Below are 20308 nucleotides of genomic sequence, written 5' to 3'. Positions count from 1 at the left end.
ACAACAAACTACAGGTTCAAGGCTGGCTTTGGAGGGCACAAGAGGCCTGAGAGAGGGGGGATAGTTTGGGAGAAGGTTAGTATGTTGAATGCAAAAGGAATCTTTTCTTTCTGAGACTTAGATCTAGATTATCATTCATGGTGGCTCTCCTCCATTGATCAGATTTCGTTTGGTTTCAGAGCCATTTGTTTAAGTAGTTTCCTCCACTAGATTGTGAACTAAGGACTGCCTCTTTCCATGCTTTTTCAAAGATTTACTACCTTTTTTTTTTTTTTTTTTTTTTGCAAAGCAATGGTGTTAAGTGGCTTGCCCAAGGCCACACAGTTAGGTAATTATTAAGTGTCTGAGGTCAGATTTGAACTCAGGTACTCCTGACTCCAGGGCCGGTGCTCTATCCACTGCCCCACCTAGCCGCCTCTAAGATTTACTACTTCTTGAACATAAAATGTTTTTGATAGGTTCCTTTTACAAAGTCCATATAATCACAGATTTTCCAGAAATCCTGAAAGGTTGAGAGTCCATGGCCAGATTGCAAACGTCATATTGACAAAATATTTCAATCCTTGGTCTTCCTAATTGTATTATATGGCACTGTCCTTGTCTTTCCCTCTAAATCTGCCTCCTCCCCACTTTTCCTTCTTATTTGTTACAGATAAAGTCAGAAGTTAAATAAAAGGATTTGAACCCAGGGTTTCTGCCTCCAATCTAACATTCACTCCATGTATCATGTTTTCTCCCTTAGTTTTTCTCCCATTTTTTTCTCATTTCTCTAAAATAACAAATTAGATATATTCATATTTATGTGAAAGTTGGATGGTTGAAAGTCAAGGGAGGTTACCAAACTTAGACTATGGGAACACCCCAGGCCAATGGAGGAGAGAACAGAGAAGGCCACCAACAGGAGGAACAATACCAATAAAACAATAGGTAGGCAGCATTGATAAATTCACAGAAATGGAGGTAGAGACCTGGGAAAATTGCCAAAAAAACCCTGTTTATATGATCTACATTTCAGCTTTGCACAAATCAAGCTTGTGGGCTATATTTAGCCTACTGTGAGAGGCAGCTAGATAGTGCAGCAGATAGAGCACCGGCCCTGGAATCAGGAGGACCTGAGTTCAAATTCAACCTCAGACAATTAATAATTACCTAGCTGTGTGATCTTGGGCAAGTCACTTTACCCTATTGCCTTACAAAAAAAAAAGACTCCTTATATTTAGTCTACTGTCGCTAAATCTTTGTATTTACCCCAGTAGGACTCTTACCAATACTGCTCATGCTTCATCAGAAGTCAGAAGTAGCCCTGGCTTCTCCCATTAAATGACAACTTGATACCAGCTCTACCAAGGTTCACCAACAAGAATTTCTTTGAATGGGGTGGCTAGGTGGTGCAGTAGATAGAGCACTGGCCCTGGAGTCAGGAGTACCTGAGTTCAAATTCAGCCTCAGACACTTAATAATTACCTAGCTGTGTGGCCTTGGGCAAGCCACTTAACCTCATTTGCCTTGCAAAAACAAACAAACAAAAAAGAATTTCTTTGAATATAGACTGAGAGGCATCCTGTATGTCAAAGAGCAAGCCTAGGCAATTTAAAAAAAGCTTTTTGCAAGATGTCTGTCAGGTAATAAATTTTTAATCATAGCAGCTCTTGAAACCTGCCTAGTTCTAGTCAGCTCTGGTGGAAGGAGTGATCACAAATCTTTGAAACTCTGAAGTAAAAGTATCTTTTACTCACCTAGCTACACTTAAGCCAGGTTTCTGTTCATAGTATGGGGCATAATAATTGTTCATTATAGTTGAATTTGGGTTGCAGAGGAGTGAAGCTGATTTTTGCCTCAATATTTTTTTTACTAAGATACAAGTTTTGGTTCATAGTGTTTCTCTTCATACTATATTCCAAGGAAACTGAATTATTAAATCTTCCCTGATTCTCTCCAGCCTTCTTCCCATTTCCATGAGTAAACACTACCACCTCTGCTCAGAATAGATTCACTTTTTAACTCTGCCTATTTAAATTATTTAAATCCTTATCTTTCTTTTTTTTTATTTTTTTTTTTTTTGCAAGGCAATGGGGTTAAGTGGCTTGCCCAAGGCCACACAGCTAGGTAATTATTAAGTGTCTGAGGCCGGATTTGAACCCAGATACTCCTGACTCCAGGGCCGGTGCTCTATCCCCTGTGAAAATCCTTATCTTTCTTTAAGAACACCCCCTCTTCCATGAAACCTTTCCAGATTTCCCCCCAACCCCACCCCTAAGTCATCTCTCTTTCTCATCATCTCAGGTGTGAACACCCTAATAGGATTTTCACATTGTAGTTTATATTATGGTTGTTCCCGTCTAATACTTTCCCTCCTCGAACTAGATTGTAAGCTTTTTGAGAACAGGGACCATGATAATTTTCATCTTTGTATCTCCCTATCACTTAGTGTGCACACATAGAATTTTTTATATTTAATTGAGTTGAATTAAATATGACATGAATTCTGCCTTCAAGAGACTCATAATCCACCATATTGATCTCCAGATTAGACTTTCCCCCTAAAATCTGGTTCCTATAAATCCTGAATACAGTCTCTCCACCATAGTCAAAGTACCATATAAGTGATCTAAGCCTCTTTGGTCTTCCTAGGAACTTCCTGAGAAAGGAAGAAAAGGGTTCTTATATCTCAGCAGTGACCCTTTTGCCAGATGTCTCTGTTGTTGGTGTGGCAGGGTTAATTAAGGAGGCAGACAGTTCCCTCCCACTCGCACCAGCCTTCATATCCTTTGCCTTAAAGCCTTAGAGGAACTTCAAAATCTACTAACTCTCTCTCTCTCTCTCTCTCTCTCTCTCTCTCTCTCTCTCTCTCTCTCTCTCTCTCACCCCCCCTTCTTTGAAGTTGCAGAATATTACCAGGGTTAGGTTGTAGGAAGAATTCACAGGAATCATCATGATCCCAGAGAGTTTATGAATTGGCTGATGAACTGTGTTGTCCTATTTCCTTCTTGTAAATGGAGAACTACCTGAGGGAACAGAGTTTACCATGGGCTTGAGGTGGTCAGGGAAAACCTTTCAGAGGAGTGGACTTGAACTTAGAGGATGGGTAAGATGTCAGCAGATAGGAGGGTTGGTATTACATGTGTGATTTTAAATAACTAAAAGAAAGGACCACAAATATTTTCTAGTCTAGGGATTCTTAATCCTGTTTTTAAAAATGTATACATTTAGGGGCTGCTAGGTGGTACAGTGGATAGAGCACCGGCTTTGGAGTCAGGAGTACCTGGGTTCAAATCCAACCTCAGACACTTAATAATTATCTAGCTGTGTGTGTGGCCTTGGGCAAGCCACTTAACTCCATTGCCTTGAAAAATCTAAAAAAAAAAAATATATATATATATATATGTAATATATATATATATATATATACACATTTGATAACTGCCTTTCAATAGAAGCAATGTTTCCTTTGTAATCCCATGTATTTACTATATACATTAAAAAACCTCATTGTGTGAAGTTCATAGATTTCCTCAGACTGCTGATGGAGGTCATGTTACCAAAAAAGATGGAAGGCCCATTCCCTATTCCAACCCTTTCGTTTAATATATGAGAAAACTGGGCCCAGGATTTGTGAAGTGAGTTGTCTACAGTCACGCAGATAATTTAATGGTAAAAGCCAGTCTGAAACTCGAGGTACTTTCCTAAACATATTATGTTATTGGGGGAAAACCACAAGCATTTTTACTCATTAATTTGCATACCAAATATAGTTGGTCCTTGAAAGCAGGTGGGATGCTGTCAAGTTGATCTGTGAATTGGCAAAAGAAACGTTTGCTGTGAAAATTCAGATGCCACAGGATAAAGGAGTTTACTATATCACAGTATTTCACATTACTGGAAAGTCTTAAAACCAAGTATTTTTTATTAATTTCACTCAGCATAGCATTTCCCCTGTTTCAGATCTGTCATCTCCCTCCTTAATCAAATCTCTCCCTCAAGATCATCTCACAAAAAGAAACTGAACAAGAATATAATAAGGTCTTAAGTGGTTAGTGGATGGCCTCTCCTATCTTTCTCTCCCTATTTAATATGAAAGTTTGATGTCAATGTTCATTCTATCCTTAAAAGACCCACTCACCTACATTTTCCTTTCATGATCAAGCTTCTGAGCTGTGGGACTTTCAACACAATTAGCTAATGCATAGACAATTAATTACTTATGCTGAGAAACGAGTCAAACGAGTCTCTCCTATGAGATATTTTAAATACATATCTCAGCCATCCCAAATGACACCCCTGATAGGATTCTGAACCATCATGAGGAGAAAGCTATCATTAGCTACAGCTTAAAATGGAAAATGTGGAAGTAAGAAATAAGTAGGGATGGCACTATGTTAGTGAAGATTTCTGAAGAGTTAGTTGATTCTGGGGTAAGTTTTTATAATATTAGGCATCCACAGAGTCCAGAACATTCACATAGCTCCAGCTACCAAAAGTCCAATTCATTAAAAAATTTGAGCACACACCCATTGAATGGTAAGTGTAGAAACATCACTCAGTTCAGTAACACCTTCCTTATCCAAAGATCATTTATTTGGCAACTATCTGGAACACAGCTGGGACTAAGAAAGTTAGCAAAAAAAAAAAAGCATCTGAGCTGTCAAAAGAGATGTCATGAAATCCAGGTAATTTTCAATTCAGCAATTCTCAACCCCCCCTCCCTTTTCTTTAAATCATAATGACCCCCCAGGGCAGCTAGGTGGTGCAGTGGATAGAGCACTGACCCTGGAGTCCGCAGGACCAGAGTTCAAATACAACTTCAGACACTTAATAATTACCTAGCTGTGTGACCTTGGGCAAGTCACTTAACCCCATTGCCTTGCAAAAAAAAAAAAACCTCAGAAATATTTTTTATTTTTTTCTGATTCTGTCCCAAAGAAGGGTATTAATATATTCTGAAGGAATATATTTCAAAATGTTGGAGAAAGACATTAGTAAAAATGAAGGAAAAACCAAAATGATTTTTTTCAGAGAAGTATGTATGCAGAGATCAATCAGAACACCCTTTTCACAAGGCTAAATGTGGTTCCTCCAAATCAGAAAAGATATGAAAAAGCCCCTGAAATTCTCTTCCTTATCTGGGAGACATTCTAGCAGGACAGTATAGACTGCAAAAACTGAAGCCTAGCATTTTATCCCGTTCCCAAGGATAGGCCAACAATAATATTAATAACCAAATTGGTTTCCTCTAACAATGCTTTGCTTTTATGTAAAGTTGGCAGAAACCTTAGAATTGTTAGCTCATTTTATAAATGAGGAAACTGAGGCCCAAAAGGTGACATACCCAAGGTCACACACTATATCTGAACAAAGATTCAGAACTACAACCCAGGAGCCTTTAAACTTAACCTAATGGTAAGTAGCTTGAAGGATTAAATATCTGATCAACCCCAGTGGGAAAAAACTCAAATAAGACAGCAATGAAAGTCTTACAGATAATTGGTGAAATAATCCGGCTCCAAATCCAGACATTTGAAACAGTGTGGTGTTAATAGTGTGAGTAAAATGGAATGAGAGTCAGGAGACATAGTTTTAGTACTAGCCTTACAGGTTAACTCATTTCTCTGGGAGCAAGTTGGTCTCTAGCTCTGAGGTTGATGATTCTAATACCTGGTTTGAATTTCCACAGTTTAAAAATCTGGTATAATCATGGTCAAAGCTGAGGAATAGAACAATTTAGTGTGGACTGATGTTTTTATTGATTAGCTAAAAGCTTTTAAACTGTCCTGATGATGTCATCCATTGAAGTGTGAATACAGTAAGAAGACTCTGTTGTGAGATGCTGTTGGATTTCATTACCTTCTGACAAAGTCTGGCATGATCTTTATAACATCTAATCATTGTTCCTGCCATCAAGGAATAATAAATGTGCCCAGTTTCTCGGGGTGATCTTGTGTGGATTGCAGAAAGAACCATGAATGGGATTATGATTTTCTTTTGCCCTAATATTTATTCAATATCATGCATAACTCAATAGCTTAGTATGGGAAGAAGCACCTTTATTCGGTATTAATTTTTGTTTATTCAATTAACAAAATTATTGTTAATTTTTCACTCTTTTTTTTTTTGAGAGGATGGTCCCACTTTATTGACACAGTACCTTGAGAAGCCTACCACCCCAGGACACACACCCAACCACAGACAAGCGGGAATGACAGCTTCCTCTAGACAGTTTTGCTTGAGGCAGCAAGTCCACAGCTGGTTCCTGGCACACACAACGCAGGTGTCCACTTCATGGATGCCCACGGCCAACTACCTGTGGTTTTTCATCTGTTTCCAAGGCAATAACATCAGGTCTGTGAGTGAGACCTCTGGGGCAGTCTGCCTCTGGGCCCTGGCAACAAACAAAAATTTTTCACTCTTGACAAGAAATTCTCAGCCTCTTACTCTCAGATCTGACAGTGTCCAAAAACGGTTTGCAGGTACCAACCTCAGTTTGTATCTACAATCTATTAAGTCTTTTTAAATGCAGTGATCAAATGGACATATGGTAAAACCTACCCTAAAGACCACCCCAGGGAAAACCTCTAATGTACAGGATTTTCCTAAATAAGATGACACTGCAAACATAAAGTAGATATTTGATTGGCCTGTGATTCTGTGGACAATGTATATTTTATTTCTAGATCTGTGTGATTACCTTCTATTATAAAAACTCAGAAATATCTTGCCAATAAATTATTGGAATTTTACATAAGCAGGGCACTTTGTAGCTATTCCATTTGATTGTTCCTTGGAAATGAATACAGGTAATGTTCCCTTCCTCTTGAAGGTTGATTCAGTCTATGGAAAAAAACACACAGAGAGACCCAAAGAGGGAGATGTGCTTTATTGGCTAATTGTGAAAATATTTATCAATAAGTATCTATACTTATGTATGTAGTGTATATTAATGAAGTGAGTCCGTAAGTATTCTGCTTTGATACTTGGAGAATGACCTTCATATTGAGATACATTCTTTTGCTTAACTCTACAATGATAATTCTAGGAAAAGGTTCTTTTTTTTAAAACTGATTTTTTTTATTGTAAAGTATTTGTAATAATGTAAAAAATAATGCTTATTAAAAATCATGTCTTAAAAAAAAGAAAATACCTCAGAAACAATTTAGTCCAGATCTCTCACTTTATTGGTAAGGAAATGGTGGAAGATTAAATAACTCTACTTAAGGAATTTGTTTCATTAATGTGGTACTTTATTGCCCTTATACGTGACAATAATGGAACTGTAAGTATAAAATGTCTCAATCAACTCATTTGATTCATGCCTATAGGAAGGCAGCATGTTACTATGTTAATTATCTAGCAAGGGAGTATAAGATTAATGTTATCCACCAGGTGCCATGATCCTTGTTCCCAAGGTTCCTGCCCATTTCTTCTCTGCTGAATGCATGGAACAGTCTCCCAAAAGTGCTGCCATATCTCATCTGACTGTCAGAGGGTCCTCAGCCTATGCCCACCCAGTTCCCCAACACTGATAACTTCCTCCTGCTTCAGGAAACAACACAAAATAGCTAGAATTTGAAGAATAAGATAGAAACATGTTCAAATATCAAAACACTTGATATCTGTTACTTTAAAGCCCTCACCCCACATCTGGAATTGTTTTTTTTCCAGCCCCCACACAAGGGTACTGGTATTCAACATTCTTTGACCACATAGTTTATGGAATACAGAAAAATGAAGAAAGTAAGTACTTCTCCATGGAACCATCTGTTTCCAACAAGCTAATGAAACTTCTCTCACTTAACCTCCTAAACTGTCAGAGTGATGGAGGGAATAGCCTGAAACTACTATTACTCAAAGCTCCTGAAAGGATGAAGGGATGTCTGGACCTGCCTTGGACTCACAAATCATAAACTAGTAAAAGCAAGGCAAGTATGAAGGCAGTGGGGATAGAATTGTCTTCAGCATTTTATCAGTTGATGAAATTTAACAGCCACTTGTTACATCCACATAGATACTGTATTGATCTGTACCATCCCTGGATGCTCTGAAGTCATGGGAGTGCTGATCGCTGTCTCTACCTTTCTGGGTCTGATTGTCATAGACAGGGCTTTGGGCCATGGCCATTTACAGCTATCACAACCTGCCAGTCTCAAGTCCCAAAGTCAGTTGCTATTTTCCTTCAGGGTACTCAGGAAGTCCCGCCCCTAGAGCAGCTGCAGATCACTACTATTCCCCCAGGGACAAATAAATAAGTCAAGTCAATAAGCATTTTATTTAGCACTAACTATGCTGGACACTGGGCAAAGCACTGGAGATGCAAAATTAAAAATGATACTGTCCCTGCCCTCATTCAAATAGGGGGAGATAATATGCAAACAATTATTTACAAATAAGATGTAGTCAGGAAACTTGGGAGTAATCTTAAGGGGAAGGCACTGGAATTACAGGAGACCAGGAACAGCTACTTATAGAAAGCAGAATTTTAATACAGATCAAAGCATACTATTTTCCTTTTGTTTGTTTTGTGGCTTTTTTCTTTTGTTCTGATTTTTCTTTAACAGCGTGACTAATATGTTTACATGATTGCACATGTATAGCCTATATCAAATTGCTTGCCATCTTGGGGAAGAGGGACTGGAGGGAGGGAGGCAGAAAATATTTGAAACTCAAAATCATATAAAAAATGAATGTTGAAAGCTATCTTTACATGTAATTTAAAAATTTATGGGGTGGCTAGGTGGCACAGTGGATTGAGCACCAGCCCTGGATTTAGGAGTTACCTGAGTTCAGATCGGCCTCAGACACAATAATTACCTAGCTGTGTGGCCTTGGTCAAGACACTTAACCCCATTGCCTTGCAAAAACTAAACTAAACTAAACTAAAATAAAATAAAATAAAATAAAATAAAAAAATAAAAAATAAAAAATGATTTATAAAAAAACCCCCAACAAAGTAAGATTTTGGATGAGACTTAGGAAATAGGAAAACTTGAAGTAGGAATACAAAATTTATGTCAGTGAAAGGAAAAGGACCAGATGTAGGGCAGGCTCCATTTTATCCTGTTTGATTGTTCCCATCTCTTACAACTACACATTTGGGGTCATGCTATTTCCCAGTAGGTCAGTCAGATGGTACAGTGGATAGAGCACTGACCTTGGAGTCAGGAGAATAGGAGTTCGAATCCAACCTCAGATCCTTGACTCATACTAGCTCTGTGACCTTGGGCAAGTCACTTGACCCTCACGACCAGAGCCATCTCCAATTGTCCTGATTCATATCTGGCCACTGGACCCAGATGGCTCTGAGGAGAAAGTGAGGCTGATGACTTAGTAAAGCTCCCCTCACTCAAATGCAATTCAAGTGCTTATCATGGCATACCTCCTTGATGTCATGGCCTTCTTCAAAAATGAAGGACTAACATTAATTTCCCAGTAGAAGATTTAATAGAGGAAACTTTTAATAATCCATGAGTAGAAAGCTAGGGACAGGCAATCAGATGGAAGACTCATATTTATGTTCACAACATGCCTCAGACACTGAGTGACCCTGAGCAAATTACTTTAACTGGGTTTCCATCAGTTTCCTCATCTGTAAAATGAACTGGAGAAGGAAATGACAAATTACTCCAGTATTTTTGCCAAGAAAATCCCAAATGGGGGTCATAGAGTCAAGACACAGCAGGATTCTTTTTCACTCTAGAATTTTGGAATTTGAGTTCCTTGAGGGAAGAGATTATGATTTTGCCTTTTTTTGTATTCTTGGCACTTAAGGAAGGGCCTGACACATTTGTCAGCAGTTAACAATTAGGGAAAAACAGGTGAGGTAGCGGACAGAAAACTGGGCTTGGAGTTTCAGAGACCTGAGTTCACTTGTGGTCTCAGATATTTACTAGCTATGTGTCTTTGGGAAACACTTAACCTCCATTTGCCTCAGTTCCCTCAACTGTCAAATGGGGATTATAATACCACTAATATCCCAGGGTTATTGTGATCATCAAGACAGTTGTAAAGTATTTTAAGCAGTTAGCACAGTACCTGCAGATAATTATCATTATTATTATTATTTTTATTGTTGTTACTGAATTTGTATTAACATTATTCATGATAATATTGCTTATAATAATATTGAATGCATGTTGGCTGTCTGCCTGGGATTTTGGTCCCTTCAGGTCCCCACAGAGATGAAGTAGTATAAAGAAACACCCACTACAATAATTATATTAGCATCTGTGTACATTTTAAAATAGCAATACATCTATTTGTGAGGCCTATTTTATTTTGACTCTACAAAGATCTTTGCTTATTTGTTTGTAATCATGAGATGGCCTTGATGACCACTAACCTGATCCAGTTTGGTGGGAGAGTCAGGAGTTGGACCTGTCCCAGATCTTTTCCTGGCAGTTATGGTACTTCATCCCATGGTTGGACAAGCTGGCTATGGCTCTCAAAGAGCAGATAATCTTTCCTTCAACTCATTCCATCTCTTGAGAATGACTGCATCTGCACTGATCTCTTAGCTAGGAGTTGTGGATGAATATGGATTTTCTCAATCAGAATCAACTCTAGACCATATTTTTATCGCAAAACCCTATTTCATGAATTTGTTATAATTTCCTAAAGCCCTAGTCTTGTGATTACAATGAAGTCACCACCCTATAGGAAGAGATAAATCACAATTCATTCCCTGTAGTACTTTTCTCTTATCAGAGAATGCAACAATCAATCCATAATTTTTTTAAAAATGTACTGTACAAATCTAACCTCAGACACTTAATAATTAATTACCTAGCTTTGTGACCTTGGGCAAGTCACTTAACCCAACTGTCTTGCAAAATAAACCAAAAATGTATTATGCCACCTTTGGTGTCTCCCAGGAAGTTTTTTGGTGTGTCATAGGCTTCTCCAAATCTCAGAAGGAATTCTAAGCCAATTTTGCCGCCTCAAACATTCCTCCTGTGAGGAGGAGATGAATAGATAACAGCACAGCTCACAACTGTTGTTCAATTCACAAACACAAATTATGAGAAGGATACAGAGAATATGGAACCTAAGAACTCTCAATGCTTGGGGTTTGAACTTGGAATCTGGTACCTATTGGTACCTAAGGTCTGGTGATTTTCTGTTTGGTTCAAAGTCTTGTCACTGCCTGGGACCTCTTACTGCTTCTCTACTTTAGCTACCTCACAGGAGAAAAGGGTAAAGTGGCTTCAGCAACAAGCGCTTCAAGGAGATGTACCCTGGCTTCTTTCCCTCATCTCTGGCCTTTAGATCTGTTTCTATTGAGATGTTTTACTTTCTGGGGCAATCAGTTTTTCACCCTCCCCACCTGTGGCCAAAGAACCACCCTCTTCCCACCTAATAGCAGATACATGCAGATTCATACATGATTTCTCCAACATTATGTTTAAAAATCCCAGAAAATGCAATACCCCCAATTCTGGGGCTCAGTAGACTCTCATCTAATTTACTGCTAGAAATGTCCCTGGCAAAATTCGATCACACATGATTATTAGATTTCTTAGCCAAAGCAAATTGAAAGGTTTGGGAAAGAGGTGCTTATAGAGTTGTACCCTCAAATTGCAGAGAAATGACAATTCATGGCAAAGAGAAAAGTTATATCTTTAAAAAAAGCAACAGATGCAGAAACTGAGGTTATTTCTACAGCAATACAATAATTTTTTATGCTGTGATTGATGTCTGTAATGAAAACTGAGTCATCAAGGGGAGGTTAAATTCTCTTTCTTATCCTCTTCTTCCAAAGTCAGGGAATTATGTAGTGCATTGTCAAAGGTTTTAACCATCCAAAATGGTTAACATTTTTAAAAAAGATCTAAGTTTCTTTGACCTCCAGATATGGAATCTCTCATTCCTCAGTGATACTGACAAGCTTGGCATCATTCTCTGAGTATATGCTTGGGACGCAAAGTCCTCTTTAGCAAAAATATTCTTTAGCAAATGAGATATTCTGGGAAGAAATGAAACTGGTAGTACTAGAAATGTGGGCAGGGAAAGGAAGGGGGTGGTGAGCTGAAGATTGCAATTGCCAAACAGTTTTCATAAGCACTAATACTACTTTGTATTTCATTCAAGAGTATAAAAAGCATTGGCAATATTCCCCCCACACACACCTCCTTTAATGCTTAAAACACTCTGAAAGGGGGAGTAAATTTTTTTTTTAAATCTGAGAGATATTCAAGGATATTAATTTGTTCAATAGCATAGTATCATTCTGTATAGTGGCATATCTGAGGTCATGTTATATAGTAGATAGGGCACTGGATTTGAAGTCAGGATAATCTGGGCTCAAACCCTGCTTTAAACACTGGTTGATCTTGGTCATGTTACTTAGCTTCTCTGGGTCCCAGATGCCTCATCTGTAAAACGAAAAAGATTGGACACCATGGAGTCTAAGGTCTTCTCCAGCTCTAAATATTTGAACCTCTTAGGTTGTTTGGAAAAGACCATATGTGAGTAAGGCGTGTAAGCTGTGAGCTGATACCTGGGGAAGACTACCAACAAGCAGGGTGTGGCAGGAAGGAGGGCCAGGACATGCTTGGAGGCACAGGAGAGGTTAGCCTTGGATTGAGTGAGGATATTCAGTAGGGTCCCATGCAAGGTGCCACTCCCTTTCTAATCCACCAGAACTCCTTCCCAACTTCCTTCAGGAGGAGATGGCACAAACAGCCAATTTCAGTTTAAGTAGCTGTTGTCACCAAAGAACATGAATGGGTGGAGGGCAGGGGCCTAAGGGAGGAAGTGAGAAGATCTTCTTGAAAAGGAACCCTTCCCTTTTTGATTCCTTGTCACAGTGGCTAGTCTTTTCACTTTCCCCAGGGACCAGCTCTCCAAAAGTGGAAAGGTCTCCTTGGAATATAGCTTATTATATATTGTGACAATGCCTAGCCAGACGCATCCTGCCTTCCTTCATATTTAACAATCCATTTCCCATCACTATGCCTTTGCATGGTCTATTCTCCATGCCAGGCATTCCTTCCTTCCTATTTCTTAGACTCCCAAATTTCCTTCAAAACTCAGCTGAAATATCCTCATCTAAAGGAGGTCTTTCCTGATTCCCTCAAATGCTGAAGCTGCCCCTACATATTTATTTTGCATTCATTTTCTATATATTTTTATGTATATTTGGTCTCTTGCCCCCCCTGCCCATAGAACATAAACTATTTGAGGGATTGTTTTCTTTTTGTCTTGGCATTACTGGTGCCTAGCACAATTGTGCCTGGCATAGAGAAACCCCTCCCCCCCATGAATACTTGGTGAAAGAGTAATTGATAGCAGGTTCTCTCACTTTTGGTCTAAACATAGATCACTTGTTATGAAATCTGTCGAGGCATACTACAATCTCAAGGAAAATTCATGTTGTAGGTTAACCCTAGCATGTTGCATAATAATTGTTTGCCTACCCAGAGTGCAATGGATAGGTGCAAAGTGGACATGAATAGACTACAGTATATCACCAACAAGATTGTCCAGGAAAAGTGGCACAAAATTATCATCAGAGAAATGTGCCTTCGTAAAAGGAGGAAAAACAGCTATGTAGTGAGAGAGAGAGATAGCTTTTGTACCCAGGCAATGGGTACCCATTGATACCCAATACCAAGAGATATAGAAAGGTTTCAGTATCTTAGATGGAGGGTCAGTTGAAGGGTTTATAAGAAGGCATAGATGGTTTCAGTCGACACTGCTGGAGAGAGTAGCATATTGATTAGATCACAGTTCTCAAAAAAATGTTAGATTTTGTAGGTGACAGTCCCTTATCATATAGTTTTTCATTAGGTATTGAGGTCCTTTCCAATTCTGTGATCCTGGACAAGGCATTACAATTAAACTCTGAATCTTGTATTGTTTGTTATTTTTTTTAATTTATAAAATAATATTGCTAGTAATTTGCATTATCTACTTTATAAGGCAGTTGCTAAGAAGGTGATTAAAGTGCCCTATAAATAAGACTTGTTGCTGTTAATCAACTCCACATAGGTCCTTCTGCTGCCAAATAGATTTTTCAGCTTTATTTCCCATTTATTTCTCTTCATGTCTTCACTTTAAACTGGACCACTCACTGTTCCCTGAATGTGTCCCAACTTTTCTACTTTTTTTTTCTTTTTAGATTTTTCAAGGCAATAGGGTTAAGTGGCTTGCCCAAGGCCACACAGCTAGGTAATTATAAAGCATCTGAGGCCAGATTTGAACCCAGGTACTCCTGACTCCAGGGCCAGTGCCCAACTTTTCTACTTTTGTGCCTTTGTTTATGCCATAATTCTTCCAAGGATGTCTTCTCTCCACACACTTAGGTTGGTCTGTCCAATTTCGGGAACTGGTTCTTCATTGCCCAAATGTTGTCTTTCTGATGATATTTCTCCAATACTCCACAAACTAGAAGTAATCACTCCATCCCCTAAATTAATTTTGTTACACTTTGTTACATTTTTGTATTATAGTTGACCAAAAATATTTGTATACATATCTTATCTCCCTTAGACTGTAAACTCCATGAGGTCAGGAGCCCCATTTTATTATTCTTTTTATCCTTCAGAGTATCTAGCATAGTACCTTACATAGAACAGGTACACGATATGCTATATTATCAGATAGCTAGGTGGTGCAGAGAGTGTTGGATCCATGCAAAGAACTGATTTCAGGGGACAGCTAGGTGGCGCAGTGGATAAAGCACCGGACCTGGAGTCAGGAGTACCTGAGTTCAAATCCGACCTCAGACACTTAATAATTACCTAGCTATGTGTGGTCTTGAGCAAGCCAATTAATCCCATTTGCCTTGCAAAAACCTAAAATAATAATAATAATAATAATAATAAAAGAACTGAGTTCAAATCCAGCCTATGCATTAAAAATTATATTGGTGGCTCCATTTTTGCTTTTATCTACCATTTTGTGAATTTAACTTTTAACCACTTATAAGGCACCTAATTTTGGAGAAGTTACAAGAATACTACCCCTTCCAAAGGTCACGCAATTTAAAGAATATCACAAGACCACTCCTTTTCCTTTCATCTTGGCATCTCCTAGTCCTTTCACCAATAAGAAACCAAGCATCTTGATCTTTACATCCTATTTTTCTTCTTTTTTACTCCCTCCAAATTGTATTTGAACTGTGTGAAAACCAATGGTCCTTAACTACTGAGAGCCTTGGACCACTTTTGTTTCTGTAACTATTTACATTGCTAAATAAATTATAGTTTGGATGTAACTACTCCATTTCTTTATTCCACCATAACATGCCTCAGATAATTACTAGGTATATGGTCCTGAGGAAGTCATTTTAACCACATCTGTAAAATGGATATAATAATAGCACCCACGGGTAGTTGTGAGGATCATGTGATAAAACATGCAAAGTGCTTTGTAAGCCTTAAAAAGTTATATCAAAGATGGCTGCTATTACCATGTGTTACCTGCAGCCCAGGTAGCCTGGGGCTACCCTTTCCTCCCACTGCCTATGGGATGAACATAGACAAGTTCCATAACTGTGAACTTCAGAGAGCCTCTCAGGTCACTTGTGTGACTTGGGAAGGGGCTGGAACATGAGCCTGTTGGAAGGAGCTGAGGCACAGGTTCAAGTCCCTGAAGGTAACTCAGTACAATAGATCAAAGGGTCATTTGTGAATACTTCCTAGATCTGTCTTCTGGATTGGAATTTAAATATTAATATTCATTCTAATGAAAGCATTGTGGGGGAATGTTGTTTTGTCCTAGGTGCATTTGCTTGTTCAAATTGTTCCCTTTTTTCCTACCCTCTTACCAAAAATGTGAGAAACCTTCCTGCCATGTCCTTCTTAGCTTGGGAGGTCTTTAAGAATTTCATATAATTTGTAAAAGTAGTTTTGCTATATAATCATTTATGATAATGTTAAATCAGAAAAGTCCCCAGTCTGTATCCCAGAGATCATAAAAAAGGGGAAAAGAACTACATGTATTGGAACACTATTGTTCTATTAGAAACCAGGAATTCAGGGAAGCCTGGAGGGATTTGCATGAACTGATGCTGAGGGAGATGAGCAGAACCAGAAAAACATTGTACACCCTAACAGCAACATGGGGGTGATGATCAATCTTTATGGACTCGCTCGTTCCATCAGTGCAACAATCAGGGACAATTTGGGAGAATACCATCTGTATCCAAAGAAAGAACTGTGGAGTTTGAACAAAGACCAAGGACTATTACCTTTAATTTAGAAAAAAAAAACGGATATCTTATTGTCTGATCTTGCTATCTCTTTTACTTTTTCTTCCTTAAGGACATGATTTCTCTCTCATCACATTAATTTTAATCCATGTATACCATGGAAACAATGTAAGGACTGACAAATTGCCTTCTATGGTAGGGGTGAAGGGAGGGAAGTAAGATTAGGGGAAAAATTATAAAACTTAAAATAAATAAAATCTTTAAAAAAAAAGAACTACATGTACAAAAGTACTTATAGCATCTCTTTTTATAGTGGCATAGAACTGGAAATTGAGGGGATGCCCATCAATTGAGGAATAGCTGACCAAATTGTGAAATATTAATGTGATGGAGTACTATTGTTCCATAAAAAATCATGAGCAATGGGGGTGGCTAGCTGGTGCATAGGATAGAGCACAGCCTTGGAGTCAGGAGTATCTGAGTTCAAATCCGGCCTCAGACACTTAACAGACCTAGCTGTGTGGTCTTGGGCAAGCTTGAACTTTTTAGAAAGGCCTTAGATTGATTGATGGAGGTTCTAGTATGAATACTTTTCATCAAAAGAAGGACCTATTTATCCTACTCTTTGTTTCCCTCTTTAAATGAGTTCTCTATATGAGAAAATATCATGTTATCCATAATCCCATTACAATACCAAATTAGGAGGGAAAGGTAAACTATTTTTAAAGTGACTTTGGCAGACTTGATTCAATCATTCCACAGGAGGCTTTTGGTAGCAAATAGTCAGTATGAATATATTAGTAATATTCTTAAGTGCCCAGGGGTTACGAAACAAAGACCACAGAAAGAAATATGGGAAGGCCTGAAAGACAAACTTTATTTGCCTTCTCTTTTTCTTAGGATCCTAGTAATTCCATGTCTTACTGAAAATCATAATGGTGCCACCTCCACCATTCTGAGGTTGGTTATTGATACCTGTGATGCAGGCTAGCAAATCATTTGAAATGTTGATCATTTCACATCAAGTATATACACCTGATTCAATGTCATTGTAGCAAATGTCCTGCTATACATGTGACTAAAGATTATGATTGTAAGTAGAAGATCAATAAACAATTCCAAATTTAGAGAATAGTTCAATTAGGGTTATCTTTTTTCTTTATATAAAAGGATAATTTCAGAATTCATGTAGACGGTGATACCCTCCTTCCCTTATCCCCACTTTGTAGATTTAAAACATATGTGCCATAAAATCTGTGTTATATGAAATTGCTCAGAAACTAACCATACCATAAGGGCACTGAGCATATTTTCCAAACCAGAAATTTGGTGAGATGGTCTGACATGGGAAATTTCTCTTGCAAAGGCTTATTTAAAGCATTTTCCCCCTTGAAATCAGGACTGCCTCAAAAAATAGAGCAAGTATGGTGGTATCTGCTGGCACTTCTTTAAAAAAAATCATTTATTTTTCTAACTACATACAAAGATAGTTTTCAAGAATCATTTTTGTAAGGTTTTGAGTTTCATATTTTTCTCCCTCCCCCTTCCCCCAACAGAGTAGTCTAATATAGATGTTACATGTAGCTATGTTAAACATAGTTCCATATTAATCATGTTGTGAAAGAAGAATCAAAATAAAAAAGCTGGAAAAACCATGAAAGGGGGGGAAAACCAATAAAACATAAAGCAAATTTTAAAAAATGAAAATAGTACAGTTTGCCCTTTTGATGTAGGAAAAAAATAGTCATAGTGCAAAAGATGAAAACAAAAGATAAAAAAAAGCACCCAGAGCCCCAAGAATAGCTTTTCGGTATGTGTCCCTTCACCCCCACCCCCACTACTCAGCCAATGTTTTCTCCCCATGGGTGATGATGCCATGACTCAGCTGCAAAGAATTTGGGTCAGGGCCACAAAAAAGAACTGAAACTCAGGATACAGGTTTTCACCCCTGTTTCATCACGAGGGTCGGTGGCAAATCCTGTTTGCCTAATACTGCAGTCAATTACAATATTTAAGGCAGAAGCATTAGGCTTTTATTTTAAAAAATGAAAATGTATGTGTCCACTTTGTTGCAGGAGATAATTTCTGTTACATTTCTATATTCTGCTTCCTTCTTAGCTGATCCAGTTCTAGGATTGTGTTGATATAAATAAATGCAGGGGGAAAGCTTGGAAGGGATAACGACTTATTTTTTAACTCAACTGGGGTTGTTCGTTTTGTTTTTTAAAAATGATCTTACAAAAATTCCTAAATAGTCCTCTTTTTTCTCTTTTTATATGGAAAGTTTGTATTTGTCAGTGACTAAGTCACTGTCAAAAAAAGTTAAGAAAAATAATCTATACAAAAAAAAGTAAAAAAACCCCACATGTGATGAAATACTATGATTCTTTTTTTTTTAAGAACACTATAAGGGGGTGGCTAGGTGGTGTAGAGAGACCACCAGCCCTGGAGTCAGGAGGATTTGAGTTCAAAATTCAGACTCAGATACTTAATAATTACCCAACTGTGTGACATTGGGCAAGTCACGGAACCCCATTGCCTTATCAAAAAAAAAAAAAAAACTAAACTAAAAAAAGAACACTATAGTTCTATTAGAAGTCAATAATAGGGGCTGCTAGGTGGCATAGTGGATAAAGCACCAGCCTTGGAGTCAGGAATACCTGAGTTCAAATCAGACCTCAGACACTTAATAATTACCTAGCTGTGTGGCCTTGGGCAAGCCACTTAACCCCATTTGCCTTGCAAAAACCTAAAAAACAAAAACAAAACAAAACAAAAAAAGAAGTCAATAATAGCCTGGAAAGATTTGCATAAACTGGGATGCTGAATGCAGTAAGCAGAACCATAACATTATATATACTCACAGCAACATTGGGTAATGATCAGCTATGATGGACTTATTCATTACAGCTGTACAATAATCGAAGATCATTCTAACTTGTGCTGGGAAAAAACTATCCATGTTCAGAGAAGGAACTTTGGAGTATAAATGCAGATCAAAGCTTACTATCCTCAATTTTTAAAAGTTCTCTTATGTATTATGAATTTTTTTCTACCCCCCACATTTTGATTTGATCCTTCTTTCACAACATGATTAATATGGATCTATGTTTTCCATGTTTGTACATGTATAGTCTATATTAGATTGCTTTCTGTCGGGGGAGGGGAGAAGAAGGGAGGAGGAAAGATGTGAAACTCAAAACCTTGGGGGGAAAAAGATTGTTGAAAATTACATGTACATGTTACTTGTAGTTGGGAAAATAAATAAATAAAATATTAAAAAAGACAAAAAAAGGAAAAACAATCTAGTTAGCTAATTGACAAGCCAAACATTTTTCAAGAATCTACTCTGTGCTGGACTGGAAGTCAGAAGACCTGAAGGCCTCTTCCCAGTTCAGTCACTAGATAGCTCTTGTGACCTTGGGCAAGACATTGAATTTCTCTGCCTTGATTTCCTTTTCTTTAAAATGGAATCTGACTACATGATGTATAAGGGTACTTTCCCTTTTTAAATTCTGTGACTTTCATATATTACTATGTATAAAAATCTTTTACATCTTCTATAATGTCCAACTAATAACAACTTAACAATTCTTTTTTCCTGCTGGACACTTTGATTTGTTAAAATTTGCACTGATGCCTTTATTGTTCATAGTATAGTCGTTTCCTTATACTGCTTCCCTCAATTTGACATTGGATATTCCTTTGTAATTATGAAAAAAGGTAGTGGTGAAAATAATCATTAAAATGGCCACCTGGGATATTATATACAGTTATTTACATCCATATACCCTCATCTCTCTACTGAGAGAAAAGGTGTTTGACCATCTTTTGTCCTAAATCAAGTCTGACCAATGTAGTCCTATCTGAGTCCAATTGACCTTTATACTATTGAGTTGTTTTCTTTGTGACCCATTTGGGGTTTTCTTGGCAGAGATTCTGGAGTGGTTTGCCATTTCCTTTTCCAGATCAATTTACAGATGAGGAAACTGAGGCAAACAGGGTTAAGTGGCTTGCACAGGATCACACAGCTACTAATGATCTGTGGCTGGATTTGAAGTCAGGAAGATCAGTCTTCTTTATTCTAGGCCTGGTACTCATTCAAAATGATTTCCTGAGATGGAATGGAGAGTGAGAAGGAGACAGGATTTGGAACTGAAAATA

General features: G+C 37.9%; 1 long non-coding RNA gene across 2 annotated transcripts in view; it reads right to left on the bottom strand.

The window, feature by feature from the left end:
* Positions 1-6032: 6032 nt before the first annotated feature.
* LOC141494971 (uncharacterized) overlaps positions 6033-20308 on the bottom strand; it is a 40392-nt gene continuing 26116 nt past the window's right edge. Inside the window, exons 3-4 of one of the 2 annotated variants that reach the window (XR_012470601.1) lie at positions 6683-6825; positions 6033-6376 (exon numbers count right to left, since the gene is read on the bottom strand). This is a non-coding gene — a long non-coding RNA (uncharacterized LOC141494971). The remainder of the gene's footprint in view (positions 6377-6682; positions 6826-20308) is intronic. The other variant, XR_012470600.1, reaches the window with a different exon arrangement.

Source organism: Macrotis lagotis, chromosome 8 (assembly GCF_037893015.1).
Source record: "Macrotis lagotis isolate mMagLag1 chromosome 8, bilby.v1.9.chrom.fasta, whole genome shotgun sequence".
In the NCBI taxonomy this organism is placed as follows: domain Eukaryota; kingdom Metazoa; phylum Chordata; class Mammalia; order Peramelemorphia; family Peramelidae; genus Macrotis; species Macrotis lagotis.
The sequence above is the reverse complement of the archived record's forward strand: the minus strand, read 5'-3'. Positions and strand labels throughout refer to the sequence as shown.